Source organism: Scardinius erythrophthalmus, assembly GCF_964197995.2.
Source record: "Scardinius erythrophthalmus genome assembly, chromosome: 14".
Lineage (NCBI taxonomy): Eukaryota > Metazoa > Chordata > Actinopteri > Cypriniformes > Leuciscidae > Scardinius > Scardinius erythrophthalmus.
The window spans coordinates 13,547,723-13,574,247 of NC_138234.1; the positions used below are offsets into that span (position 1 = coordinate 13,547,723).

A 26,525-nucleotide genomic window follows, 5' to 3' on the forward strand; every position below is an offset into this window, starting at 1 on the left:
ACATAGTAATTATAAAATTAAGTGTTTATTTTTGTGCAACATGGACTTCAATGTTTAATTTGTGTGACTTTACCAAAGCATTTGATTTGTAGGCATATGTATTCCTTAAGTTGCGAGCCTGTGCGCTTTACCTGACGTTTTGTTTATACTTTCGCCTGGCTCCGCAGCGCGAGTCTCCGCAGACTGCGCGCGCACCTCCCCAAACGAACGAGGCGTTTATACTCGACGCGCTCGCCGTTGTACTATTCTTTGAAACGATGGTTAGGCCAGGGTTAGGCCCGGCAGGTATGCACGGACTGGGTTTAGAAATGAAAGGCTTTCAATGACCAAAAAAATAATTCAGACTGACAAAATAATAAAAATGCCATTCTTCTTATTTTAAATAATAATAATAATACAAATAATAATAACGACATTCTTCTTCTAAATAACAATAAGCGTCATTAATAATAAAAATCTAGAAATCAATTTTGTTTCTTTCCACTTCCCTGGTTTCGCTTTCTCTTTCTCAAAGAAGTTTCTCTTTAATTTGCCGTCTTCCGTGTGTCCATGGCGTAAAATGAGGGCGTGGGGGGAGCGGAGACTTGAATATATAGGGGCGTGTTATTCTAATGACGATCGTTTTCAACCGCGGCATTTATCAAGGGCAGGTATTGCGTACACCAGAATTTCAAAGGTACGCACAGCTTCATAAATCAGGCGATGAGAGGAGTGTAAGCATAATCTTACGCCAATATATACGCCCGTTTCTACGCAAGATTGATAAATGAGGGCCATTGAACTCTTGAGGTTGTCCTTGATTCTGTTGTGGTTGAGAGAATCCTCTCTCCTCCTGAATGAGCACATGGCTGTGGTGAGTCGAAGCCTGCTGCCATGGGGCCTGCTGAGGCCACGCTGGACAGCACGGCATCCTGAACGTATCGAGAAGCCAAGAGTTGATTGTTGCAAGAGTGATGGTAAGGTTGCAGTTTTCTTCTTGGTTGGATTTAAGAAAAAGGCAGTCTGACTCCCTTTGGGAGAGTGAAAGGATGGCAGGCGTTGTTCACTTGGGCCCTTGGGCGATCTCTGGCTGTGATACCTCTGGCTGCCTTCTCTGGCTGTCAGCAATTTCTAGGTTAAGCAAACCAACTTTTCTCACCAAGCTCTGCAAGACTGACAAAGCAGAGGGGGCCATGGATGCGTTCAATGACATCAGAGCCAAGAAAAGTGACATCATCAAAGCTATCTGCGAACTGTTCAAGCTCATATTCTGCAGAAATCCACCTGAAGATTTTGAAGACTTAAGATTTGATATCTTCAGCAAGCGGACCGCAGCCGGGAGCATCAAGCCTGAGAAACTGCCTCTGACTACAGGAGCTGCAGCACAGCACTCTCTGCGGGCATATCTCCAAACCAGAGATTGGCTACTGCTACAAAGTCCATCACTGGATGTCCTTGAGTATGGATGGAAACAAGGAGAACAAGGTTATGTACCAGTCCCTACAAGATATCCCATTGCACTGGACACTGGACTTCTGAAGTTTGTCAGCTGCAACTGTGCAGGGGACTGTGACACTCTCAGGTGCTGCTGTAAAAAGCAAGGCGTCAAGCGTATTGCTGTTTGTGGGAACTGTCATGGTAACTCTTGCCAGAACATCAACCAGCCAGATGATAACAGGAGTGAGGAAGATGTAGGTAGTTGGATGAGGTTTGTTAAATTTTAAACTGATTTAGTAAGTTTTGTTCTGTAATTGTTCAATAAAAACGATTTTGAGTCATATTTACTCCAAACTAATGGCTGGGATAGATTCAGCACCCCTAAAAACCCCTAGTTAGACATCTCAAAAGGTAATATTGGTAAAAAAAAAAGAAAGAAATATATATATATATAATTTTTTTTTTTTTTTTTTACCCAGGCCGTCTGGGCACCCCAACTTTGATTGCCTCTCAAGGCGTTTCCCAGAGGATTTGGCCATAGATAAATTGGAAGGTGTTAGACACCTATAGGAACACATGGAGAAAAAGCTATTGGTAAGAATTTTTTTTTTGCAGATTGGCAAAAAAAAAAAAAAAAAGCCTAACTTTTGCTAACTACTTGTTACAATAGCAGAACTCTTTTTGGTGCTAAATAGAACCCTTTTTATAAGGTTCCATAAAGAACAATGCTTTGAAAGTGCTATATAGGACCTTAATGGTGTTATAAATAACCTTTTCAATTATATTTATTTTCATTAATATTGGTATATCAGTATCTTCATATTATTAATCTTACCATTATTACTATTTTTTTATTATTATTTATTGATATAGTTTTTTTAACCCCTTTATCTGCCTGGTCTTACAGTACATCTTGTTGCCTCTATTTGGGTTTTAAATAAAAAATAAAAAAACAGCATGTTGTGTCAATTAGGTAATTTTATTTTTTTATTGACATGGCAGATTGTAGCAAAAATGACAGTGCTCTTACAACAGTTGTTACCCGAATACATTAATAAATAACAATTGAGATTGAACACAATAGGTGTAATGAAGACCAAGTCCCAGTGAAATATCTTCACAATCCTCTATGATGTCTTTACATCCTTCATTATGTGTGTATTCTGAGTGGCAGTTTCTCTCTGCTGATGATGAGGTTATGATACGTGACAGCATCTGAAATACACAATCGAGTTTAGAGTTACATTGTATCTATTTCATTTGATAATGTAAAATCAGTTATGTTAATGAAGACCAAAATTAGCAAAAATGGACAGTATGATTCCTCTACCACGTTAAAAGGAAAAATTGATATAAAGTCATTCTAGTTTTTTTTTTTGTGACTGGGTATGTTTAGGCATTAAGTCATAATAAAAAAAAACAAAAAAAAAAAACAATATAGATCATAAATTCCATATATCTGTTACTTACTTTGTGGAGAAGAGGAGTATCCTTTAACTGAACAAAGCCGCTCACACATGTTCTGTTAAACTAAAAAGAGAAAAAGACATGATTGTTATGAAATGATTGTTACAATTTTTAAAGTTATAATTTATAGACATTTTAAGAAAGAAATTAATTACCTGTTGAGAGTATGTTGACAGTCTGTGTAGTAACTGGTTGTAGAGCTCCAGAAAATCACTAAAGAGGAGGCTTTGACATTTACAGATTTGAAAAACAAAAAGGCAGAAATAAAGAACCATTTCAGCATATAAAGGGTTCTTCATGACGATACGGTACTAAATAGAACTTTTACAACGTGTAAAAAACCTTTAAAGAACCATCTTTTTTTAGATACATGTGTTTGCATGTTTTAAAATAACAATTTAAAAAAAGGAAAGAGAAAAAATTGCCAGTTATTTTAAAATAAACCCAAATATTCTCCATGCATTTTTCTTTGGCCCAACCTGATCAAAAGAAGCCCAATCTGGCAACACTGATTTGCTCCACCACTGCTCCACTGTTATTGGACGGCTGCATGCAGTGACCAAAAAAAAAAAAAAAAAAACAAGCTGAAATTGTGTGAAATAAATGCTCAGCACCATGACATGCTGCTTGCTTTTCTTTTAAATGTGCGTTGCTTCTATTGAAAATAATTGAAAAATGCTATTTTCCCGGCGGGATAAATGACTCTTGCGCCCGGCGCAAATCTAAAAGGGGTTGGTCTGAAGTAGCTTCATTATTCATAGGTGTGGTTTGGGCGTAACGTGAAATAAACCAATCAGAGAGTCATCTCACATTCCCTTTAAGAGCAGACGTGCTTTTTCCATAGCGGATTGCTATTATAACGGCGGATTTGCCAGGTGCACGCCAGGAGCGGTTCACAGCCGAGGAGAGCAACGCTCTCGTCACGGCCGTAAAAGAGAGAAGTGACATTGAAATGGAGAAACCCATCCAAATTAACTTCGGTTAAACAGGCGTATGATAATTTGGGTAAATGTGTAAGCTAGATTTATGCTTTTATAATAAATTGTCTATCTATCTATCTATCTATCTATTGTAATAATGTATGATTTGCAAAAATGAAAACTGCTGCTTCTGTGTAGATGAGAATCAAAATGCACATTGATTATGGCCAAGCATGCGCCCTTAAAATAGCATATGAATAACATGCGCAACGCGCCACTGACTTTAAACTATTTTTTTCCTGGTTAGTGGCGCAATTGTTTTCTAAACCTGCAAAATAGCATGAAGGAACGTTTGCGCCGGAACACGCCTCCTCTTTGCGCTGAACCGCCCTGGGGAGAGCAAGTGTATTTTCTAACTTACCGACGTGCATTTGTGGAGGGAAAAGTCCGCTTTGGGCGGGTGCAAAACAGGAATGATACATGCGTCGGTGTACAAAGTCAATTGCGCTGGGTGCAAGATAGGGCCCATAACCTTATTTGTTTAAAAAACTACAACAACACCAAAAAAAACAACGTTCATAGGTAGTGGGTAAACTCGGTGGCTAATTTTATTTTATACCATTTAGTTGTCAATAATGCAATTACTCCTTGGTGTGTACTAAATGCTGTTAAATTAAAATAGCATCAAAACATTTCATCTTTGAAGATGAACAGAACTGACTTGCCTTTGGTTTCTGTTCCTGTCTGTTTTTCAGGTGTGTTTGGCACTGATGTGTCTGTGATGGAGGGAGATCCAGTCACTCTAAATATTAATCTTACTGAAATACAGAGAGATGATCAGATAATGCTGAAGTTCGGACCTAAAGGCGTGCTCATAGCTGAACTGAAGAGAGGGGAGAATCAGATCACGTTAACTTATGACATTGTTAATGAGAGATTCAGAGACAGACTGAAGCTTGATGAGAAGACTGGATCTCTGACCATCACAAACACCAGAACCACAGACTCTGGACCTTATAAAGTCACCAGCTTGAACAAACGGACTCAATTAAACATGTTTAATATTACGGTCTATGGTGAGTAGAGAATGACTGCTGCTGGACATAAAGTATATTCACTTTTAAACACACACAAAAAAAGAAGTAATAATTTGTAAATAAATATTATGAAATTAAATGTATATGAACTCCATTTAAAATATGAATGAACTGTTTCACTTTTTAACATTGTAAATCAATGTCATACAGTAATTATTCTAATTATTATGAAATAATGAATTTAACGGTTTGATTCATTGGCACACTTTTTTTACGCATTTCTTTTTTGTGCGTGTTTTCATATATTTAGTCATCAACTTTTTAAATGAATGAACTGACAAATATCACAGCTCTTTTTTAATTTTTTTAGCTCATCTTTCCGTTCCTGTCATCAGCAGCAATTCTTCACACTCTTCATCTTCACCATCATCATATTGTTCATTGCTATGCTCAGTGGTGAATGTGAGTCATGTGACTCTCTCCTGGTACAAAGGAATCAGTGTATTGTCCAGCATCAGTGTGTGTGATCTCAGCATCAGTCTCTCTCTACCTCTGGAGATTGAGTGTCTGGATGATTCGTACAGCTGTGTGCTGAACAATCCCATCAGCAACCAGACCACATATCCCAACATCACTCAACTCTGTCACACATGTGAAGGTATGCTGGCAGTAATGTTACTTTTTCCAATCTAAATGCTGGGTTGAGCCTGTTGGGTCATTTTGGGGGTTATTTTTTCCATGTTTGGGTAGATTTTGTTACCAGCTCAGCCATTGGGATTGTGTCTGGGTCAATCTCACTAGCCGCGTTGTCATTACACTTCAAATTGTGCAAATTGAAATTGCAAATACACCCTATTGGAACGCGTCAATTTCGCAAAAACTCTCATTTATCGCAAAAAAAGTTTTTACGCTTGCATGAGGTGGTTTTTCAGGCAATTCTAAAAATAAATATTTCCCAAACCAACAATGGAAACAGTTTTTGCGCGTTTACAGGTCACCTGACACAGATGGTTCTAAAGAGTTCTTTATTAAATTCATAAAAGACTAAAGAATTACAGGAATACTGGATTCTAAACCTCAAAGAAATGCCACAATCAAGACCTCGAAGCAGAAATGAGGGAGAAACACCCAGAAACACCTCATGTGTGCTGCTCACAAGTATAAGGGTCTTTCCTTAAAGGTCCCATGACATGAAATTTTCACTTTCTGAGGTTTTTTAACATTAATACGAGTTCCCCTAGCCAGTATATGGTCCCCAAGTTTCTAGAAATTTCAATCGGTGTAAATCGAGCTTTTGCTATCTTTCTCTGCCTTTGAGAAAATGGAGGCTCATACGCGCTGATCTTGAATCTCCTCTTTATGACGTCATAAGGAGAAAATGTTACCTCCCCTGTCTCTGCTTTGCCCGCCCAGAGAATATTTTCCGCCCATGAGAAAATGCGATAGGAAGTAGGAACGCGCGCGCGCGATTTTAGTTTGTCCACGAGAGATATTATGGGGTTTGAGCGAGCGAAGCATAACAATTGCTCAATAATTGGATGTACAAATGAACACTGAAGGGTCAATACAGAGCTGGGCTTGCTGAACGTCTGAAACTAAAGTCTGGATCACTCTCTTTGGCTCAGCTACACACCTCGGACAAGTAAGTCAACAAATTATATATAAGTGTGTTGCTTTACTGTTTATGGTTACCTAGCTTGTTACACGTAGAATGTGGCTGTCACTTGCGCTAATGTAAAGGTAGACAGCATCAAGTTACACACACTGTAACGCGAGTGTTGTACATTTCTTTGTTATTTGGATAACCGTTTTCCTGTTGGTTATATGGCGCGCGCGATATCCGCATTTCAAGATCGCAGAGCTTGATGTAATTTTAATAAGATAAATACAGACGTTACAGATCTCTCATGAAAAGGCAACAGTATGTTAGCGTTAGCTACATGATAATAACTGTAAACCATCCGAATAAAGTACCGTATCCAGACAATATTTTAAACTAACCATTCGGAAACGTCCTGCTGGAGCCGCTGAGTTGCAACTTCTTCATCCGTTGCTTCTCCATCCGGATCCGATTCTGGGTCAAACTGAAATGCTTGAAAGACTGCGTGTCTTCGTGCCATTGCAATATATCCAACGTAAACATCCACGCCACGGTACCGTTGCGCAAGATGGTCAAGGCCACACCCACCCTCCACCTTGCGCCGCCTTTCTCCTCATTATTAGTATTTAAAGCTACAGACACCGAAACAGCCTGTCTGAAGGAAGCTCATTCTGGGACTGGCTTGTAGTGGCTATAATTCTGCACCGAGGCTGAATTTTTGGAAAGAGATTTCAGATACAGTACTAGGGACCACTAAGGCCTATATTAAAGCCTACAAAAAGTAGCATGTCATGGGACCTTTAACATTAATGCTTGGATAACACTCCTACGTTTCATTAACACTCCTACATACCATTAATGCTTGGATAACACTCCTACGATAACACTCCTACGTATTAATTATCAATTAATAATAATGGCTAGTGCGGTGGCTGAGATATAAAACCTACCAATGTCCGTTGACATGATTTTTGGAATGACTTATCACGAGAGGAAAAAAATAAATTTTACTCGCATAACATCGGTTAATGGAAACGCAGTCATTTCATAATAGTTTTTCAGTAGTTTATCATATCAACCATTAACAAACAGTCCCAAATGCAACGGTCTTCTACCGTACATTTAGGACATAATGAAGAATGCCTTGGGTCAAATTTACTTCTAAGGAGCAGTGTGATGTGCATTCTATGCACAATCGTGAGCTGAATATCTCTGGCCCTGTTGCAAATAGAGATCTTATTTGCCTCACTCCAGACCCGCTCCCAATCCTCCTGTGTTAGTCAAATGTAACTCATCCTCCCATCTTGCGTGTTCACCACTATATATAAGCAAATGCTGTTATAAAAGTAAGTAAACTGCTTACTCAACGGGGGATTTAAGAGAATCTTCTCAATAGCGTCATGGAGAGGCAGGGGCACCGTCAGGAATGTTGGGCCCCATGACAAAAAAATCTAATTGGGCCCCCTCTGCGCAGCTGTTGTCACCACATCTCTAGGACCTAACTGTCCCATCAAAAGCTTTACATAAGGAGGGGTTTGTGAAAAGGGCAGTACTTTTAAAAATATAATACCTAATTTGGAGAAATCTGAATAAGTTGGATCTGAGCAGCTTGCATTATTTTATTACCAAGTCTTCAAAAGATAATAGGGAACCTTCATTAAACAATTCACTAAGTCTACATAACCCATGAGTGTGCCAAACCTTAAATCCAGAATCTGAAAGGCTAGGCATAAACTCTGGATTATTGTAAATGGGGGTCAGTAGGGAAGATATGACAGCACTGCCCAGGCCTTCCACATATTAAACACAATTATGTTATCACATATAGTGCCTTAATTCCCTTGGAACTTCTAACAAATAGCAGATTTTGGTTAAAGGATAACTGTGGGGCCTCTAAATCAAGCCAAATATATTTTGGATCGTCTATATTTAGCCAATAGGCTACTTGTACTCTATCTTTTGATCGAGATATTCTTATAAATATAATTAAGTATTCTAAGTATATTTGGCTTGTAGTTGTGTTTAATCTTTTGATTGAGTAGCCTATTAAATATACTTTTTTTTTAATAATATTGAAAATATTGATTTATAAATAAAACAGATATGCTCCTAATTCTGAGTATCTACATTTTTGTGTAGGCTAGTCCACTGGTAGAGTACATAGGAATTTCCTTCAAATCTACTTTACTCTTTCCTCGCCAATGACTGAATTTTCAGGTTATCCGTGTTGTCACTGTTATACGGTAGGGGGCACTATTACACATCTTCTGAAAGATTACAGAATCTGTGGATAGGGCATTATTTGAGGGGACAGCCATTTGTAGTGGTGTCCGAAACCGTAGTGGACGTTATTGAGTGCACTTATTCAATCTAATTGCACCGCAATAACGAGTGTACAGCCGATGTACACTCAATGGCTGTCCGATTTCACTTACTCGATTTCATTTACTCCTTCAAACTGTATTAGTGAACTAACGTCGGAAATAGGGATTGAGGGTTTAGAGGGTGATTTACAAAAATATAATTTTCTCAACTTTTAGTTTAAATTTTTGCCTTTTTTATGAAACTTGCCCCCATTAAAGTGTTGATAAAAAAGGATGCATGACGTTAAATAAAATGTTTTTTAAATTAGTTAAAGTACAGTTAAAAGTATATTTAAAGGAGAACTCTGGTCAATTTTAACATTGAGCTCATTTTTTTGTACATTTGGAGTGCTGTCAATACAGAGAACAACGACAAAAATCGGTGTTGCCTACACCGAGTTATTCTATTTTTAAAATTTGCACCCTGTTGACTTCAGTGGGGCAAATACAAAACCTGCTTTTAGCCTCTTAACATCCTTGATGTGTCATTACAAGTGCACAGAAAATGTGAGTGATTCCTTCAGAGTGAACACGAGTGAATCTGACTGCAGTAGATGTGAAAGAAATGTATAAAAATGATGTTATTTAAGCCAGCGCAAATACCTGTGTTTACATCCTGTTTTCGGGTGAAGTCCAAAGTAGTCGATTGCCGAGTTCACGCGCATAGGTTTAGTACCTATGATCACGCGCGTGAACTCGGCAATCGACTACTTTGGAAGGAATCACTCACATTTTCTGTGCACTTGTAATGACACATCAAGGATGTTAAAAGGGCTAAAAGCAGGTTTAGTACTTGCCCCACTGAAGTCAACAGGGTGCAAATTTTAAAAATAGAATAACTCGGTGTAGGCAACACCGATTTTTGTCGTTGTTCTCTGTATTGACAGCACTCCAAATGTACAAAAAAATAAGCTCAATGTTAAAATTGACCGGAGTTCTCCTTTGAGGTGGACGAGAGAGCTCAACCGGCTGCCACTGAAGAAAATGCATGCAAAGAGAAAAAACACCCGCAAATTAAAAACCACCTTCAACTTAACCTTGCGAAGACAGAGCTGCTTGTAGTCCACCCCAGTCCAACAGCTGAACACAACTTCTCCATTCAGCTGGGTTCGTCATCCATAACACCATCAAGATCAGCCAGGAACCTTGGAGTTGTGACCACATTGATAGAACTGCCCAGTCCTGCAGATTTGCCTTGTACAGAATTAGGAGGATCAGGCCATTCCTATCGTAGCATGCTACACAACTCCTTGTCCAAGCGCTTGTTCTATCCAGACTGGACTGTTGTAATGCTCTCCTGGCTGGTCTTCCAGCTTACACTGTCATATCCAGAAAGCTGCAGCCAGAGTGGTCTTTAACGAGCCGAAGAGAGCACACGTCACTCCTCTCCTCACAAAATTGCCCCGGTTGCCAGTTGCTGCTCGTATCTAATCCAAGTCTTTGACGTTTGCCTACAGAACAACCACTGGCTCTGCTCCCTTTTACCTAAACTCATTACACCAGACTTACGTGCCATCTAGAAACTTGTGCTCTGCAGGTGAACGTCATCTCGTGGTGCCATCTCAAAAAGGCACAAAATCTCTTTCTCTGACCTTTACCTGGACTGTTCCCTGCTGGTGGATGATCTACCCAACTCAACTTGAGCTTGAGTCCGTAGCCTTTTTCAAGCAACGTCTGAAGACGCATCTTTTTTTAGTTTTACTGTTTTGTGTTACTTTTCTTATTTGACTGCGGTAGACAGTTTACTAGGTGTAGAACTCGTGTACAGCCGGAACCGGGAACATTTCCCATAAATGCTGATGTACTTGGTACATCATAAGAAGGATGCCGTCTACGCTAATATTAGTCTCTCTGTTTATCCGAGATTTACCGCAGTCCGCCGGATCCAGGCCATATCCAGATCTGATGAAGGACCTGCGCCTGGACGCGACGACAACGCAGTCCTGAAGTGTCAGCTTGTCTCTCCTCTGTGAAGGGCTCCCTCCCTTTACCCCTGTACAGATAAAACGTTGTCGGGATAATTCCAGTTCGCGTGGCTACTGGAATACTACTCAAATTTCTGTATTATACATTTTTAAGACCTGACAAGTGGTTTGTTTGAAGGTTGATTTGTTAAGGACTACTCACCTGCACACATATTAATTAAAACACACATGCTTCTCCCTCATCTATCACAGCTGATTCAACTCATGAGCTCATTAGTAGAGACTGCAAAACCTGTAATGGTGTGTCAGACATAGGGAGAGATACAAAATGTGCAGGGCTGGTGGTACTCCAGGACAGGTTTGAGAACCACTGAGCTAGACAATAACTTTATCCTAATGCTGTTGTACAGCCTAAACAATCTGTTATGGTAATTTCCTATTATCACTGTAAAGCTGCTTTGAAACAATCCATACTGTTAAAAGCGCTTTATAAATGAAGGTGACTTGACTTGATTTGACTAGATGAACAAAAAATCCTACTGAATTAAATGTGAACCTTGAAATTTATTTACTTTTTCTTCCCATTTTAGTCAACCCAATATTATAAAACAAATGCCCTGTAAGCTGACTACAATCATAAGCAAGTCATGCAATTTTATTTTATTCTTGAAGCAAGAATAATAATAAGCAATTTACAGATAATAGAACAAATTCAATAGAAATATACAAATAAAATTAACTTTAAGTTTTTCAGGTTTAGTAGCAGAGGTTTGTTTAACATGTACATGTAGTAAGATATACTACAGAGTTTGAATAATCACGTAAAAATAAAACACTGTATAGTCTTCATTGTATGAAATAAATATGAATTGATTCATATTAAAGATAAAAAAGTGATTGTCAAAATCAATGAATTTAAAAAAAAATTAACATTAATGAAACGAATGGCAACAGTATGCATGGACGTATATAGTTACATATACGATTTTTGTTTGCGTAGGACATAACAGACTCTGTTTACATTGAATACTCCAAAGTCCATACAATGTGGTCCCTCAATGTTGGGGCCCTTTGCAGTTAGAGTGCAGCCGAAACCAACAGGTTTTGAAAAAGGTTTTGCTCGAAAAAGCTTAAACTCAACTATCTTGTAGACTCTTTCCTCGTCAGGTGAGAAACTCAGGACGTGATATGTCTGTTATAGTGTCTCCTTCCCGTCGAGTTGAAAACGCAGAACAATGGTGTGTCTACCCGGGGGACATGTTTATCCCTTTCTGCTTTCTCCTGATGAGGAGGAGATTGAAATCCGGCTCCTCTGCGATCCTGGAGTGTGATTGGCCACTTGTGTCTGAAGTAGCCACAGTGTTGCCCACCCTAGTGTGGAACTCATTTGCATAGAATAAAGTACAGTGTTAGAAACAGTGTTTTTAACATTTTACCCATGTATCATTTCTTTACCAATCCTCTTTCAAATTATTGAAGGCATCGTATGGCACTGTTGTGGCAAAAATTCATTAAACAATCATCACCTGCGTAAGAGACACTCTGAAATTCAAATGATCATTAAAAAGTATTTTATTCTTGCAAGAAGGCCCAGTTGCCACACAGAAGTCACCAGTACAGTCTGTGAAACAAGTGCGACCAGGGAGGGAGGGCAGATGAGTCTTTATAATGCTTTCAAGGTCTTCTGCTTACAGGCCCTTATCTAAACAAGGAGAGGCTTCCCTGCAAACTCACAAGTTCTAAATTGGGCGGCCACTGACCCTAGGGGTCAGAGGTCCCTTTTCAATCTGCCTCCTCCTGACGTCTCACCTGTTTCCCAGTGTTTAAAAACACACACACACATTAGTCATATGTTGGCAGACCAGATAAAGTCCAGCAAAGAGTCATTTCAATGTCTTACTGAAAGTAAATGAAAATCAATACTGTAAATCATGGAAAATCAAAAATTCCCATAACAGCACAGATAGAGTTTGTAGCGACAATGCCTGACATGCGGTCACATGCTGTTCCAATTAGTAATTCCTTGTCTCTAAAACACATCCTTCGTTGTCTTTTCAGACAACGGGTCTGTCCACGGCGTCGCTAAGTCTGCTTGGACATGTCAAAATTGCAATCTGTTGTTCCCAGAGGAACATTTTAGTCAAATGGACAATCCCTTGTAAAACCCCCAATTTGCCAGCACCGACCTTCTCCCCAACTTTTACAGCCTCCTGGCATTCCAGAAGACACACACACACACACACACACACACTCGTGGACTTTCAACCAGAAACCCACCACGAGATGCAACTGAAGCACATTTCCATATATGGACTTCCACATAGTAAAATTTCATTTTACCATTCATTACAAATTTATAATAGAGGTGTGGTTTGCTAGAGTAAAATCTTTAATTCCGAAGATTCATTGAAAGAAAATCACTCCATAGTGTCTTGTAACTCGAACCTGGTCATAAACTTTTATGACCTCAAGACGGCAGCTCATCCAGCTCCTTTGCAAGCCAACATTCCAACACCTTAACACACATGGAACATTTCAGAGAAAACTCTTCAAATGTTTGATATGTATTCCTGTGTTTCTCAAGTGTCTTCACATACCATAACGGAAATACTGACCATTTTATTGTATGTTTAATCAAGCTTTATTTGTGTGTAATGATGCATATGAACATAATGTTATGTGTGTCCAATATCTACCTGTAATTCTTGGTATCTGTCTGACCGTCCTGTTTTAATTCAACCAGTCCCGCACATAGTAACACTGTATTGTAAGATGTATTGTTCCATGTGTACAATCTTAAGAAGAAATATGAATTCTTTCTCTCATAAGACATATGGTGAAAGTAGGCGTTTTTTTTTTCACACAAAGAGAATTTTCCCGCGTCAGAAAAGACAATCTGATTCGCTGTCGTTCCAAAACAGGGCGTAAAACAGATGTCTGTTAAAAGGACGAGACCCCCACTTCTCGCTCTCTTCCCTCTCTGATTCCTCTCTTCCTTCTTCGATCTCCCTCTTCTCCGGTCGCCCTCATCCCGGACCTCATCCACGTGTAGCGCAGCTCCATGGCAACCAGCTGAACAGGCCTCGCCGTGGCCTCTGGGACACAAACCCCCGCGCCATGTAAAAGCCTGCCGTCTTAGAAACCAAGATTTCTAGCCTCTTCCGCACGGAAGACGAACTTTCTCGGTAATGTACATCCAGTGAGCCTTTAAACTTCGCGCCACCTGAAGACGCAACAGAAACAGGACACCATCCGCGCTGTCCTGCCAGTTTCAGCATCACCCGAACAAAAGACAAAATCGCAAGTATATTGAGTTGATAAAACTGCTTTCCAGGTTGTCTCGTGAATTTAGGTTTTCTGTATGTAATTATTATTTTCCCCTTCTCTGCCTTTCTTTCTTTCTTTCTTTCATTTCATGTTATCCTGATCACGTATTTTCTTGTTTGGTTAAATGTGTGTTTGTTTTATTGTTTGCATTTTTACGTACGTTTATATTCGTAGCTCATATAATCTCTAGTTTTGCATTTATTAAAATTCATAAATACTCTTCACTGTCTCTGTATTTGAAAGCCCACCATTCTAAAGTCACTGAAACAAAAGATCTTAAGCTACAAGCTCGATATTAGACTACATTCAGTAGTTTTAATTAATAAACTCAATAAAGTTTAATGTTCGTGGCCAGGACCTGAACTTTAGTGGAGTTTGTGAATACCCCTTCTTAACTGTACTGACCTTACATCTACTCGCTGGACGAATTAAATGTTGGTCAGACCAGTTACAGAACGAGGTAATCTCGATAATTGATAAAATAAATGTACATGCGACTTATGAATTATGACCATGAGTCATAAATATTAATATTCCCAAGATTCCCCATATTCTTGAGCTAATTCATATTTACCCAGAGTCGTATTCGTTACAAGTTTTAGAAACGTTTAAGTCATCGTCCATGCAATCACTTATCTGTTAATACGTCTGTACTGTAAACTGTTGTGTTAACAGTCAATAACCATTAACATAAACTGTACTTTGCATTAAGTTGAAGTGGATATTTTGCATTTTATATTAATTTAGGGCCTTCAAACATATGTATGAATGGATTTAAATACGGCTCTCTGTGCCTCTCTTTGTTGCTGCATCCAGGCGGTCCTAAAGGGATTTTTATGGCGGTTCTTGCCTAAATCAATTAGGAATGAGTTTGGTGGTTAGAGTTAACCTGTAGAGACCAATGGAAAATCCTCTCCTAGGTGGAGGTGGGTGCAGAAGTTCCCCCTTCCTGCCCTGTAAGAGGTGTCTGGCAAGGGTGTCTGGCAACATCTTATCTGATGTTGCTGGAAGTTTGTTTATGTTCATCCACCGAGGATCAAATCACAGTGTGGCACATCTTCTTCCACACCAGGAGTTAGAGAGGGGCTCTGGCAAGTCAAGTCACATTTATTCATATAGTGCTTTTTACAATACAAATTGTTTAAAAGCAGCTTTACAGAGAAAACAGGAAAGTAATGCAACAAAGTTTGTTTCCAGAAGGAAATAGTCACAGTCCAGCTTAAATAAGTTCAGTGATGTTTCATTATTGTTGTAAAAAAGTTATTAATTTAGTTAATTTATATAAAAAAATAAAGGGAACACTTAAACAACACAATGTAACTCCAAGTCAATCACACTTCTGTGAAATCAAACTGTCCACTTAGGAAGCAACACTGATTGACAATCAATTTCACATGCTGTTGTGCAAATGTGATAGACAACAGGTGGAAATTATAGGCAATTAGCAAGACACCCCCAATAAAGGAGTGGTTCGGCAGGTGGTGACCACAGACCACTTCTCAGTTCCCAGCTTTCTGGCTGATGTTTTGGTCACTTTTGAATGCTGGCGGTGCTTTCACTCTAGTGGTAGCATGAGACCGAGTCTACAACCCACATAAGTGGCTCAGGTAGTGCAGCTCATCCAGGATGGCACATCAATGCGAGCTGTGGCAAGAAGGTTTGCTATGTCTGTCAGCGTAGTGTCCAGAGCATGGAGGTGCTACCAGGAGACAGGCCAGTACTTCAGGAGACGTGGAGGAGGCTGTAGGAGGGCAACAACCCAGCAGCAGGACCGCTATCTCCGCCTTTGTGCAGGAAGGAACAGGAGGAGCACTGCCAGAGCCCTGCAAAATGACCTCCAGCAGGCCACAAATGTGCATGTGTCTGCTCAAGTGGTCAGAAACAGACTCCATGAGGGTGGAATGAGGGCCCGTCGTCCACAGGTGCAGGACGTTTGGCATTTGCCAGAGAACACCAAGATTGGCAAATTCGCCACTGATGCCCTGTGCTCTTCACAGATGAAAGCAGGTTCACACTGAGCACGTGACAGAGTCTGGAGACGCTGTGGAGAACGTTCTGCTGCCTGCAACATCCTCCAGCATGACTGGTTTGGCAGTGAGTCAGTAATGGTGTGGGGTGGCATTTCTTTGGGGGCCGCACAGCCCTCCATGTGCTCGCCAGAGGTAGCCTGACTGCCATTAGGTACCGAGATGAGATCCTCAGACCCCTTGTGAGACCATATGCTGGTGCGGTTGGCCCTGGGTTCCTTCTAATGCAAGACAATGCTAGTCCTCATGTGGCTGGAGTGTAACAGCAGTTCCTGCAAGACGAAGGCATTGATGTTATGGACTGGCCCGCCCGTTCCCCAGACCTGAATCCAATGGAGCACATCTGGGATATCATGTCTCACTCCATCCACTAAAGTCACGTTGCACCAGAGACTGTCCAGGAGTTGGCAGATGCTTTAGTCCAGGTCTGGGAGGAGATCCCTCAGGAAACCAGCCGCCACCTCATCAGGAACATGCCCAGGCATTGTAGGGAGGTCATACAGGCACGTGGAGGCCACACACACTACTGAGCCTCATTTTGACTTGTTTTAAGGACATTACATCAAAGTTGGATCAGCCTGTAGTGTGTTTTTCCACTTTAATTTTGAGTGTGACTCCAAATCCAGACCTCCATGGGTTGAAAAATTTGATTTCCATTGATAATTTTTGCGTGATTTTGTTGTCAGCACATTCAACTATTTAAAGAACAAAGTATTTAAAAAGAATATTTCATTCATTCAGATCTAGGATGTGTTATTTTAGTGTTTCCTTTATTTTTTTGAGCAGTGTATATAGCCACTCCGGAGAAAACTGTGATATCATCTTCCAGCTCAGTTCAGTTCTCATATGATGGTGTCAATGCAGGCAAATCAATAATATTTTTGAATATTAAATTAAACATAAAGGTGAAAAGGCGACATAATCTGTCATAAAACTGGTCTCTGGAATGCCATCTTAAGTGATGTTCGCCACAGCTGAGTATTTTCTCCTTAAAACTGCACTTTACCAAAGACAGTCTTAAAACGTGATTTAAGACTGCCCCTTTTACTGTCACAAACCAATCCCGTCAATATGTGGTGCTGAGCTTTTCCTATCATTATTTCTAAATATACTGATTGTAAGAAGACAGCTGTCTGACTCTGAGATGGCGAATGGGAACATGGTTTGTATAACATTAGCAACACATTATTAGCTGTTTGATAACATAGTCTAGCCAAAGGCTAACGATATCAATTACCATTATGTGTTGACTTATCTAAATTATACACTCACCTAAAGGATTATTAGGAACACCTGTTCAATTTCTCATTAATGCAATTATCTAATCAACCAATCACATGGCAGTTGCTTCAATGCATTTCGGGGTGTGGTCCTGGTCAAGACAATCTCCTGAACTCCAAACTGAATGTCAGAATGGGAAAGAAGGGTGATTTAAGCAATTTTGAGCGTGGCATGGTTGTTGGTGTCAGACAGGCCGGTCTGAGTATTTCACAATCTGCTCAGTTACTGGGATTTTCACGCACAACCATTTCTAGGGTTTACAAAGAATGGTGTGAAAAGGGAAAAACATCCAGTATGCGGCAGTCCTGTGGGCGAAAATGCCTTGTTGATGCTAGAGGTCAGAGGAGAATGGGCCGACTGATTCAAGCTGATAGAAGAGCAACTTTGACTGAAATAACCACTCGTTACAACCGAGGTATGCAGCAAAGCATTTGTGAAGCCACAATACGCACAACCTTGAGGCGGATGGGCTACAACAGCAGAAGACCCCACCGGGTACCACTCATCTCCACTACAAATAGGAAAAAGAGGCTACAATTTGCACGAGCTCACCAAAATTGGACAGTTGAAGACTGGAAAAATGTTGCCTGGTCTGATGAGTCTCGACATTCAGATGGTAGAGTCAGAATTTGGCGTAAACAGAATGAGAACATGGATCCATCATGCCTTGTTACCACTGTGCAGGCTGGTGGTGGTGGTGTAATGGTGTGGGGGATGTTTTCTTGGCACACTTTAGGCCCCTTAGTGCCAATTGGGCATCGTTTAAATGCCACGGCCTACCTGAGCATTGTTTCTGACCATGTCCATCCCTTTATGACCACCATGTACCCATCCTCTGATGGCTACTTCCAGCAGGATAATGCACCATGTCACAAAGCTCGAATCATTTCAAATTGGTTTCTTGAACATGACAATGAGTTCACTGTACTAAAATGGCCCCCACAGTCACCAGATCTCAACCCAATAGAGCATCTTTGGGATGTGGTGGAACGGGAGCTTCGTGCCCTGGATGTGCTTCCCACAAATCTCCATCAAATGCAAGATGCTATCCTATCAATATGGGCCAACATTTCTAAAGAATGCTTTCAGCACCTTGTTGAATCAATGCCACGTAGAATTAAGGCAGTTCTGAAGGCGAAAGGGGGGTCAAACACAGTATTAGTATGGTGTTCCTAATAATCCTTTAGGTGAGTGTAAATGGATTATACTGTAAATAGCCTAGAAAGCGCGCAAAGACAGATCCCTTTACAATCACAAAAAACGATCACTCATCTCAGTTTGTGATCTCACAAATATCTGTTACAATCATTGAAGTTGTCTACACTGCACAATGCGTCGTTCTGCACCATTGGGTTACACAGACCTAGGAATGTGAGGGGGTTCATCATTTGTATTGACAGTAAAAATGACCCAACTGCTGAGTTACAAAAGTGTAGGTTCAGAATCACTATAAAATTATTTCCGTTTGATGATGCTATTGGCATAGACATTACACAATGAATACATGCTAACAGTATATATATATATATATATATATATAGTAGCACTTACTTTGTTACTGCCTCGTTGGATAAAGGTATCTGAAAAATGAATACATATTATAAATGTATTACACTTAAAACTACCTACCCAATGACCCACACTATTGGGATGCAACTTATAGTCTGTTTCAAAAATTGTGAGAAATCGTAATTCACTTGTTCATTTCTTCCATCAGACTCCATCTGCTTTTGTGGTTTTACGGAAGCTGTGATCCGATTGGCTCTCTCTGCTCTGGTGGGCGTGGCTACTGTTGCTGTACTGGTTTATGACGTTATATCCAGAAGAATTAAACAGAGGAGAAGAGAAAATGCATCATCAGTCAGTTAAATCACTGATTAATCAGATACTATTAATCAGATACTATATATGAAGTCTACCTTCATGTCACGATTCTAGAGGGCAATGTTCTTGATCAACTGGATCCATTCAGAGATTGCCTGTTCTGTAATCACTGCAGCTCCACACTGTATATTTCCATTTCCTGCTCAGCATTTGCTCTTTGGCAAAACAAATGCAGTTATGAACTACACTTAAAGTTAGTTTGAAATGTCATAAATTATTAATTAACACTTCATGTTTTCTTGACATGTTTTTTTTAATCCTTAAAGAACTCTCCTTACAATGCTTTTATTTGTGTAAAATGTTCTACAATTCAGATCTTTTCAAGTAACTGTTACAAGAATTCGAGAGAATTAGAGAGCAAAGCAGAAGTGACAATGGCAAGGATAGAATATTTTTAGATTTTTTTTAAATTATATTTTTCAACAGCAAAGCAATGCCACTTTAAAACCTGGGATTTTTAGATTTACTGTTTTCAGATAAAGTAGATGCGGAACAAAACTTAAATGTATAGACAAATGTTTTCCAATAAAATGTCAGTAAAAACTGGCCTACATTTTTTTTAAATGTATCTAGTCGGTGACAGAGTACAACCATATTCATCTAAAATAATTCTGTATTTTCAGCTTCAGAATCTGAAGAAAAATGAATATTTTTATTCTATGTGTAGCAAGTGGCTCAATTTTAGTGACTACGCCACCCCAGGTTAACGGGGAAAACAACCCAAATAAAGCACACAAATATGTTCCACCTAGAAAAGGCAAGAGGCATGGGCTTCCGTACAAAAAGTGTTTTATTAAAGCTAAAAGTTGATCAACAATGATTTAAAATCAGTAATTCACATGGGTCATGATTGAATTGAACAAAGCAAAAAATAAAAATAAACAAAAGAAATAAACAAGATTCACAATAAATCTCCACAAGATTCACAATACACCTTCACAAGATTCACAATACACCCTCACAAGATTCACAATAAACCTTCACGGGGGCTGAGGCTTTCGGTCAGGAGCAGGCTAGTGTGCCGACAGCAGATCTACCATAAGAAGCACGCCAACCCAACATACACCCACCAAATTCACTGCAAATAACCAAAGTGACACGGCAATAATGAAACTGCAATAACACTCTTAGTGAAGCAAAACCAGCAGTGAGACAGACAACCAGCCTGCTCCAGGAAGTCCTCAGCTCCTAAAGGAAAAAAAGAAAAAATAGATAATTAATAAACTAAACGATTTAAGTAACCAAAAGAAACAAAACAAAAACAAAGTCAACTTATTGACTCTAACGTGACGGAAACCAAAAAAAAAAAAAAAAATTACAATGCACCCCAAAATAAACAAAATATAAATACTATTAAAGCTGCAAGCAGCATTTATCGGGGTTCAAGCAGTTAAGGCCTTTAAGGCATTTAAGCACAAAAGCATCAAAAGTTATTAAGATTTATTTAGCAAGCATGTAACCACTGACATAATAGATGGAAAAGACCATTTACAGCCAATACAGGCAATTTGCCATGGGATATATATGGTTTTAAAGCTTTTTAACAGTTATAGCGCCACCTATGGTCCGATCTCCATGAAATTTTGCATGCTTGTTAATGATGTTATGTCACATATGCTGACCACTTTTTGTGAAGTTCTGAGTTTTTATTTAGGATTTATAGGCTTTTTAATGTATTTTGACACGCCCATTTTATAAATGACCCTATTAGAGCCATCCAAATGCAAAAGTTCAACTTTTTTTTGATAGTTTTTGATCTAGAGAGTCCAGAGAATTGTCCTAGACTGGTCTGGTTCCGATCGGGCGAAAAACCTAGGACTAGTTCGCAAAAGTAGGTTTTTAACATGTTTGCGAATATTTAATGAACGGTTTGATTGACAGCAATGGTTCTTGAGGCAAAGTTGTTCAGGATGAGGAGATCTATCAAATGATATGCATATTGTGTGGATATTTGTAACACCACGTGATTACAGAGCCATAAAACTCGTTAGCGCCAACTAGTGGCCGATTTCTTTCAAAATTCTTACAGACCTCTAGGGCCTTGAGTCGAACATGCCCATCGAGTTTCGTTCCGATCGGCCTCCGTTAACCTTGTCTAATAGGTGCTCAAATTTCATTGGCCGATGGCGGCCATGTTTTTTGAGATACGCCAATGTCCTCATACACATACATGGCACCTTGGACCAAGACACTGCATACCAATTTTCAAGTCAATCGGACTAACGGTCAGGTGGTTATAGCCTGTTTTATGTTTTTTTCATGTTATAGCGCCACCATGTGGCCAATCGCCGCGATTTTTTTACTGTGACCCCAGAGTAAGCTCATACACATGTGTACCAAGTTTGGTGAAGATACCTCATTTACATCGGGAGTTATAGCCATTTTAGTAAAATAGGCCCCTCCCACAACGTACGTTTTGGCGCCCCTTAGCGACCGTGAATCGAAATTTCCACTTTTTTTCGATAATTATTGATCTTCAGACTCCAGAGAACATTTCTGCACTGGATTGGTTCCGATCGGACAAAAAACCACGGACTAGTTCGCAAAAGTAGATATACGTTTTGTTCGTCAGGCGTCCAGCTTTCCAATGATATAAGACACTTGAGTCTACGACATACGGTCTAGGAGTTATGAGCAGTTTTGCGCTTTTGGTTGCTATAGCGCCACCTATGGGCCAATCGGGGTCATAATCTCTGAACCTCTCCTCGATTTTTGTACTACCATCTGGCAAAGTTTCAATGCTCTAGCCCTTACGGTTTGGGCTGCACGATGCGTTTTACGGCAGAAGAATAATAATAATAATTAAAGCTGCAAGCAGCATTTAGCGGGGTTCAAGCATTTAGGGTCTTTAAGCACATAAGGCAGTTTAGTGAGTTGTCTGAGTTTTTGTTTAGGATTTACAGGCTTTTGAGTGTTTTTTGCCATACCCATTTTCTAAATGATCCTGTTATGGCTACCCAATGGGTAAAGTTAAAGTTTTTTATATAATTAATAATCTAGAGCTTCCAGAGAATTGTACTGCACTGGTATATTTCCGATCGGGCGAAAACCTAGGACTAGTTTGCAAAAGTAGGTTTTTAACATAATCGCAAGTATTTAATGAACAAATTGATTGACAGTAGTAGTTCTTGAGGCAAAGTTGTTCAGTATGAGGAGATCTATCAAATGATATGCATCACGTGATTACATAGCCGTAAAACCTGTTAGCGTCAACTAGTGGCTGATTTTTCAAAATTCTTACAGACCTCTAGGGCCACGAATCGAACATGCCCACCGAGTTTCGTTCTGATCGGCCTCCGTTAAAAGTAAACTAACAGCTTTGAATTAAAATGGTAAGGTATCCTGTTGTAAACATCAACCATGCCTGTTGACAGTTCTCTTTTGTGGGAAGGGAATGAAAAGTTCTCAAATCCGCAGCACAGCCTCAGACATAACATTTATATCCATGATCTGCCATTTTCACTATTGTCCTTGCTTGCTTCTTCACAATACCTGCAGATCTTCTGATGATTCGGCTGTGCAGGTCCACATTAACACTGCCTGGCCTAGAACATGGACTGGAAAATGCAAATTTGGGTGGTATAAATATTAATGATCCTGACTCCAACGTCACAGTCGGTGTTATGGTGGGATTCACTCATTTTTCAGCGGTCTTTTGCAAACAAGAGATTTACACATGAAGGAGGAAACAATGGTGTTTGAGGCTCACGGTATGTCAGTTCCATGTCCAGAACTCTTATCATTCAACTATGCCAAGATAAATACAGTTTTCAATTGTATGGCACCTTTAAAATAGATGATTAGTAATATAATGCTTACTTGGAGTCTGAAATGGCTTTAACAAAAGAAGAAAAATATTCTTAGATTTCTGTTCATTCTAATCATGTACAAATAAAGTAGCACAATAAGATTACATTTATTTGAATGCATTAGTGAGTGTGTGATTGTGCTGTGTGTGCAGCGTGTCAATACTAAAAGTGAAGGTTTAGTTGATATCTTTGGTGATAATATCTGTAGTAATCATAAAAAAACAATTAAGAAATAAAGAATTAAAATTACAAATAATATTCTATTAAGATATGAGTTACAATAACATGATTTGCAATAGTAATAATATCAATAATATATGCACAATACACACAGATTAGACTATCAGGTCTGTGTTTTACAAAAACATTAGTATTGCAGCCAATGTGAGTCTGTGGGATTTATAAACAGACAAAATATTATTTGAAATGTTATTTTAATGATTTTATTAAGTTTAAACAATATTTCAAATGGAAAATATTGAAAATTTTCAAAAAAAAATGAAAAATAATATTTTAGTGAGCAGAATGAACCAATGAGTGTTCTTCTTCTGGTGGTTAAAATGTAAATGAAAACAATAATACTTAAACAATAATACTTAATACACTAACCATGCTTGAACACACACATGCACACACATTTTGTTGTAGATGTAGATATTTAAAATAAAAGATAGGTAACAAAATGATAATTGCAAATCTCCTCTGTATAACACCATTTTCAGATTTCAAATTAATTACTGAGAGGCAGAATTGTTCAAACTGAGAACTCAGTAAAAATGAAGTGATAAACTTTGACAAAACATGACTGTGTTATAATAGGTGATTTTCATGCAAGTAATTTTATATAGTCCAAAAACTAATGCAAAAGCACAGATGAAAATATTTTATTAAGTAGAATGTCCTGCTTCCATAGTAGAAGACCACTAATTGACTCACTTTCATTTGAAAGACTTTTTTATCCACCAGTAAAACAAAGCAGTTTCTCCATGTTCTTTCCATTAAGCATGCTTACACACACAGACACACACACAGACACAAACACATCCACACACACACACACACACACACACACACACACACACACACACACACACACACACACACACACACACACACAAAGACAAATATGTTTTCAATGTTTTTAGGATGTGATATTGTGAAAATATCTTCATCTCCTCATCTTGAACAACTTTGCCTCAAGAATCACTAATGTCAATCAAACCGTTCATAATCATAATAAAAAAATAAAATATATACAAATATCATAATAAAAAAAAAAACATCATAATAAAAAAGATTGCTTCTTAAAGCATTTGTTTATTTCCCAATACTGAAGCGAATTAAAAGATCATGCGTAATCCTGCTGCTCCCTCTAGTGGACAACAGTGGTATTATAGCTTACATTTTACAGTTGAAGTGTTTGAATGAATGAATGGGAATTTGTTTTTTTACTTATATCTCAGGAACCAAAAGGCGAAAAATTCTGAAACTCAGAGCATAGATAGTGCTTGAGGAGCCCTGTTGAATGAGACCATCAAGGTGTTTTTGGGCGATTGGGGCTGGGAGTTATGACTGTTATAAGGCATATCTGTTCGGGCTATTATCTCTGGAATGCCCAGGGCAAATAACACCACATTTGAATCGAAGCTAGCCAAGGACGCGCCCTTTCCAACGAGCTCTCACACAATGTTCGGGGTGGTCTGGGTCGGGAGTAATGGCCGTTCAAAATCGGGGGTCCCGCGGATTCGCGATGCGCGGGGGGCGCGCTCCCGAGGCCCGCGACGACACGTTTCGATCAAGAGCCCGGAGAGGTCCTCACCATCAAAATTTGAGCGCGCAACGACTTTCCGTTTTCGAGTTATGAATGAATTTGTATTCGGGGGCGTGGCTTAAATGCCGTTATACTTTCGTTTCATTTCATTCATTTACTTTCGTCCATTTCCATATCTCAGTGTAACACAATTGTCAATAGTAATACTCAATAGATGAGTTTTGACAAAATGTGATTGTAAATGTTAAAATAATGATTTTATAAAGTCTAAATATGAATTTTATAACAATATTAGGGAGTAGTATGATGAAATGACAGCAGGGGGCAGTAAAATACCACTTATTGGCTTAATATGTCATTATATTCATATAAAATCACCTTTTGAAGAAGTTAAACTTTTTTTCTGATAATTATTGATCTAGAGAGTTCAGAGAATTGTGCTGCACTGGTTTTGAACATTATGATATGAACATTATATGATAAAAGATAGAAGACACCATTTACAGCAAATACAGGCAATTTACCATAGGAAATATATGGTTTTAAAGCGTTTTAACAGTTATAGCGCCAACTATGGTCCGCTCTCCATAAAATTTTCCATGCTTCTTAAGCAGGTTATGACACATATGCTCATCAATTTTCGTGAAGTTCTGAGTTTTCGTTTAGGATTTATAGGCTTTTGAGTGCATTTTACCACGCCCATTTTCTAAATGACCCTGTTAGCCATGCGAAAAATGCAAAAGTTCAACTTTTTTTTGATAATTATTGACCTAGAGAGTCCATAGAATTGTCCTAGACTGGTTTGGTTCCGATCGGGCGAAAAACCTAGGACTAGTTCGCAAAAGTAGGTTTTTAACATAATTACGAATATTTAATGAACGGTTTGATTGACAGCAATGGTTCTTGAGGCAAAGTTGTTCAACAAGAGGAGATCTATCAAATGGTATCCATTTTGTGACAATAAGTGTAACACCACGTGATTACAGAGCCATAAATCTCGTTAGCGCCAACTAGTGGCCGATTTCTTTCAAAACTCTTACAGACCTCTAGGGCCATGAGTAGAACATGCCCACCGAGTTTCGTTCCGATCGGCCTCCGTTAACCTTGTCTAATAGGTGCTCAAACTTCATTGGCCGATGGCGGCCATGTTTTTTTAGATACGCCAATGTCCTCATACACATACATGACACCTTGGACCAAGACACGGCATACCAATTTTCAAGTCAATCGGACTAACGGTCAGGTGGTTAAAGCCTGTTTTATGTTTTTTTCATATTATAGCGCCACCATGTGGCAAATCGCCGCGATTTTTTTACTGTTACCTCATATTGAGCTCATACATATGTGTACCGAGTTTGGTGAAGATACCTCATTTACTTCTGGAGTTATAGCCATTTTAGTAAAATAGGCCCCTCCCACAACGTACGTTTTGGCGCCCCTTAGCGTCCGTGAATCGAAATTTCGACTTTTTTTCGATAATTATTGATCTTCAGTTTCTAGAGAACATTTCTGCACTGGTTTGGTTCCGATCGGGCGAAAAACCAGGGACTAGTTCGCAAAAGTAGGTTTTTGACAAAATTCAAAATGGCGGAAAATCTATCATGGCGGAAATGAAATCGGAGATATACGTTTTGTTCGTCAGGCGTCCAGCTTTCCAATGATATAAGACACTTGAGTCTACGACATACGGTCTAGGAG

General features: G+C 39.2%; 1 protein-coding gene across 1 annotated transcript in view; it reads left to right on the forward strand.

Moving 5' to 3' along the window:
* Positions 1-26,525, forward strand: part of LOC308701680 (uncharacterized protein) — an 82,802-nt gene that overhangs the window by 26,190 nt on the left and 30,087 nt on the right. The window contains exons 2-3 of the mRNA XM_081384065.1: positions 4,559-4,879; positions 5,211-5,498. The gene's annotated coding sequence lies outside the window, so the exon portion shown is untranslated. The remainder of the gene's footprint in view (positions 1-4,558; positions 4,880-5,210; positions 5,499-26,525) is intronic.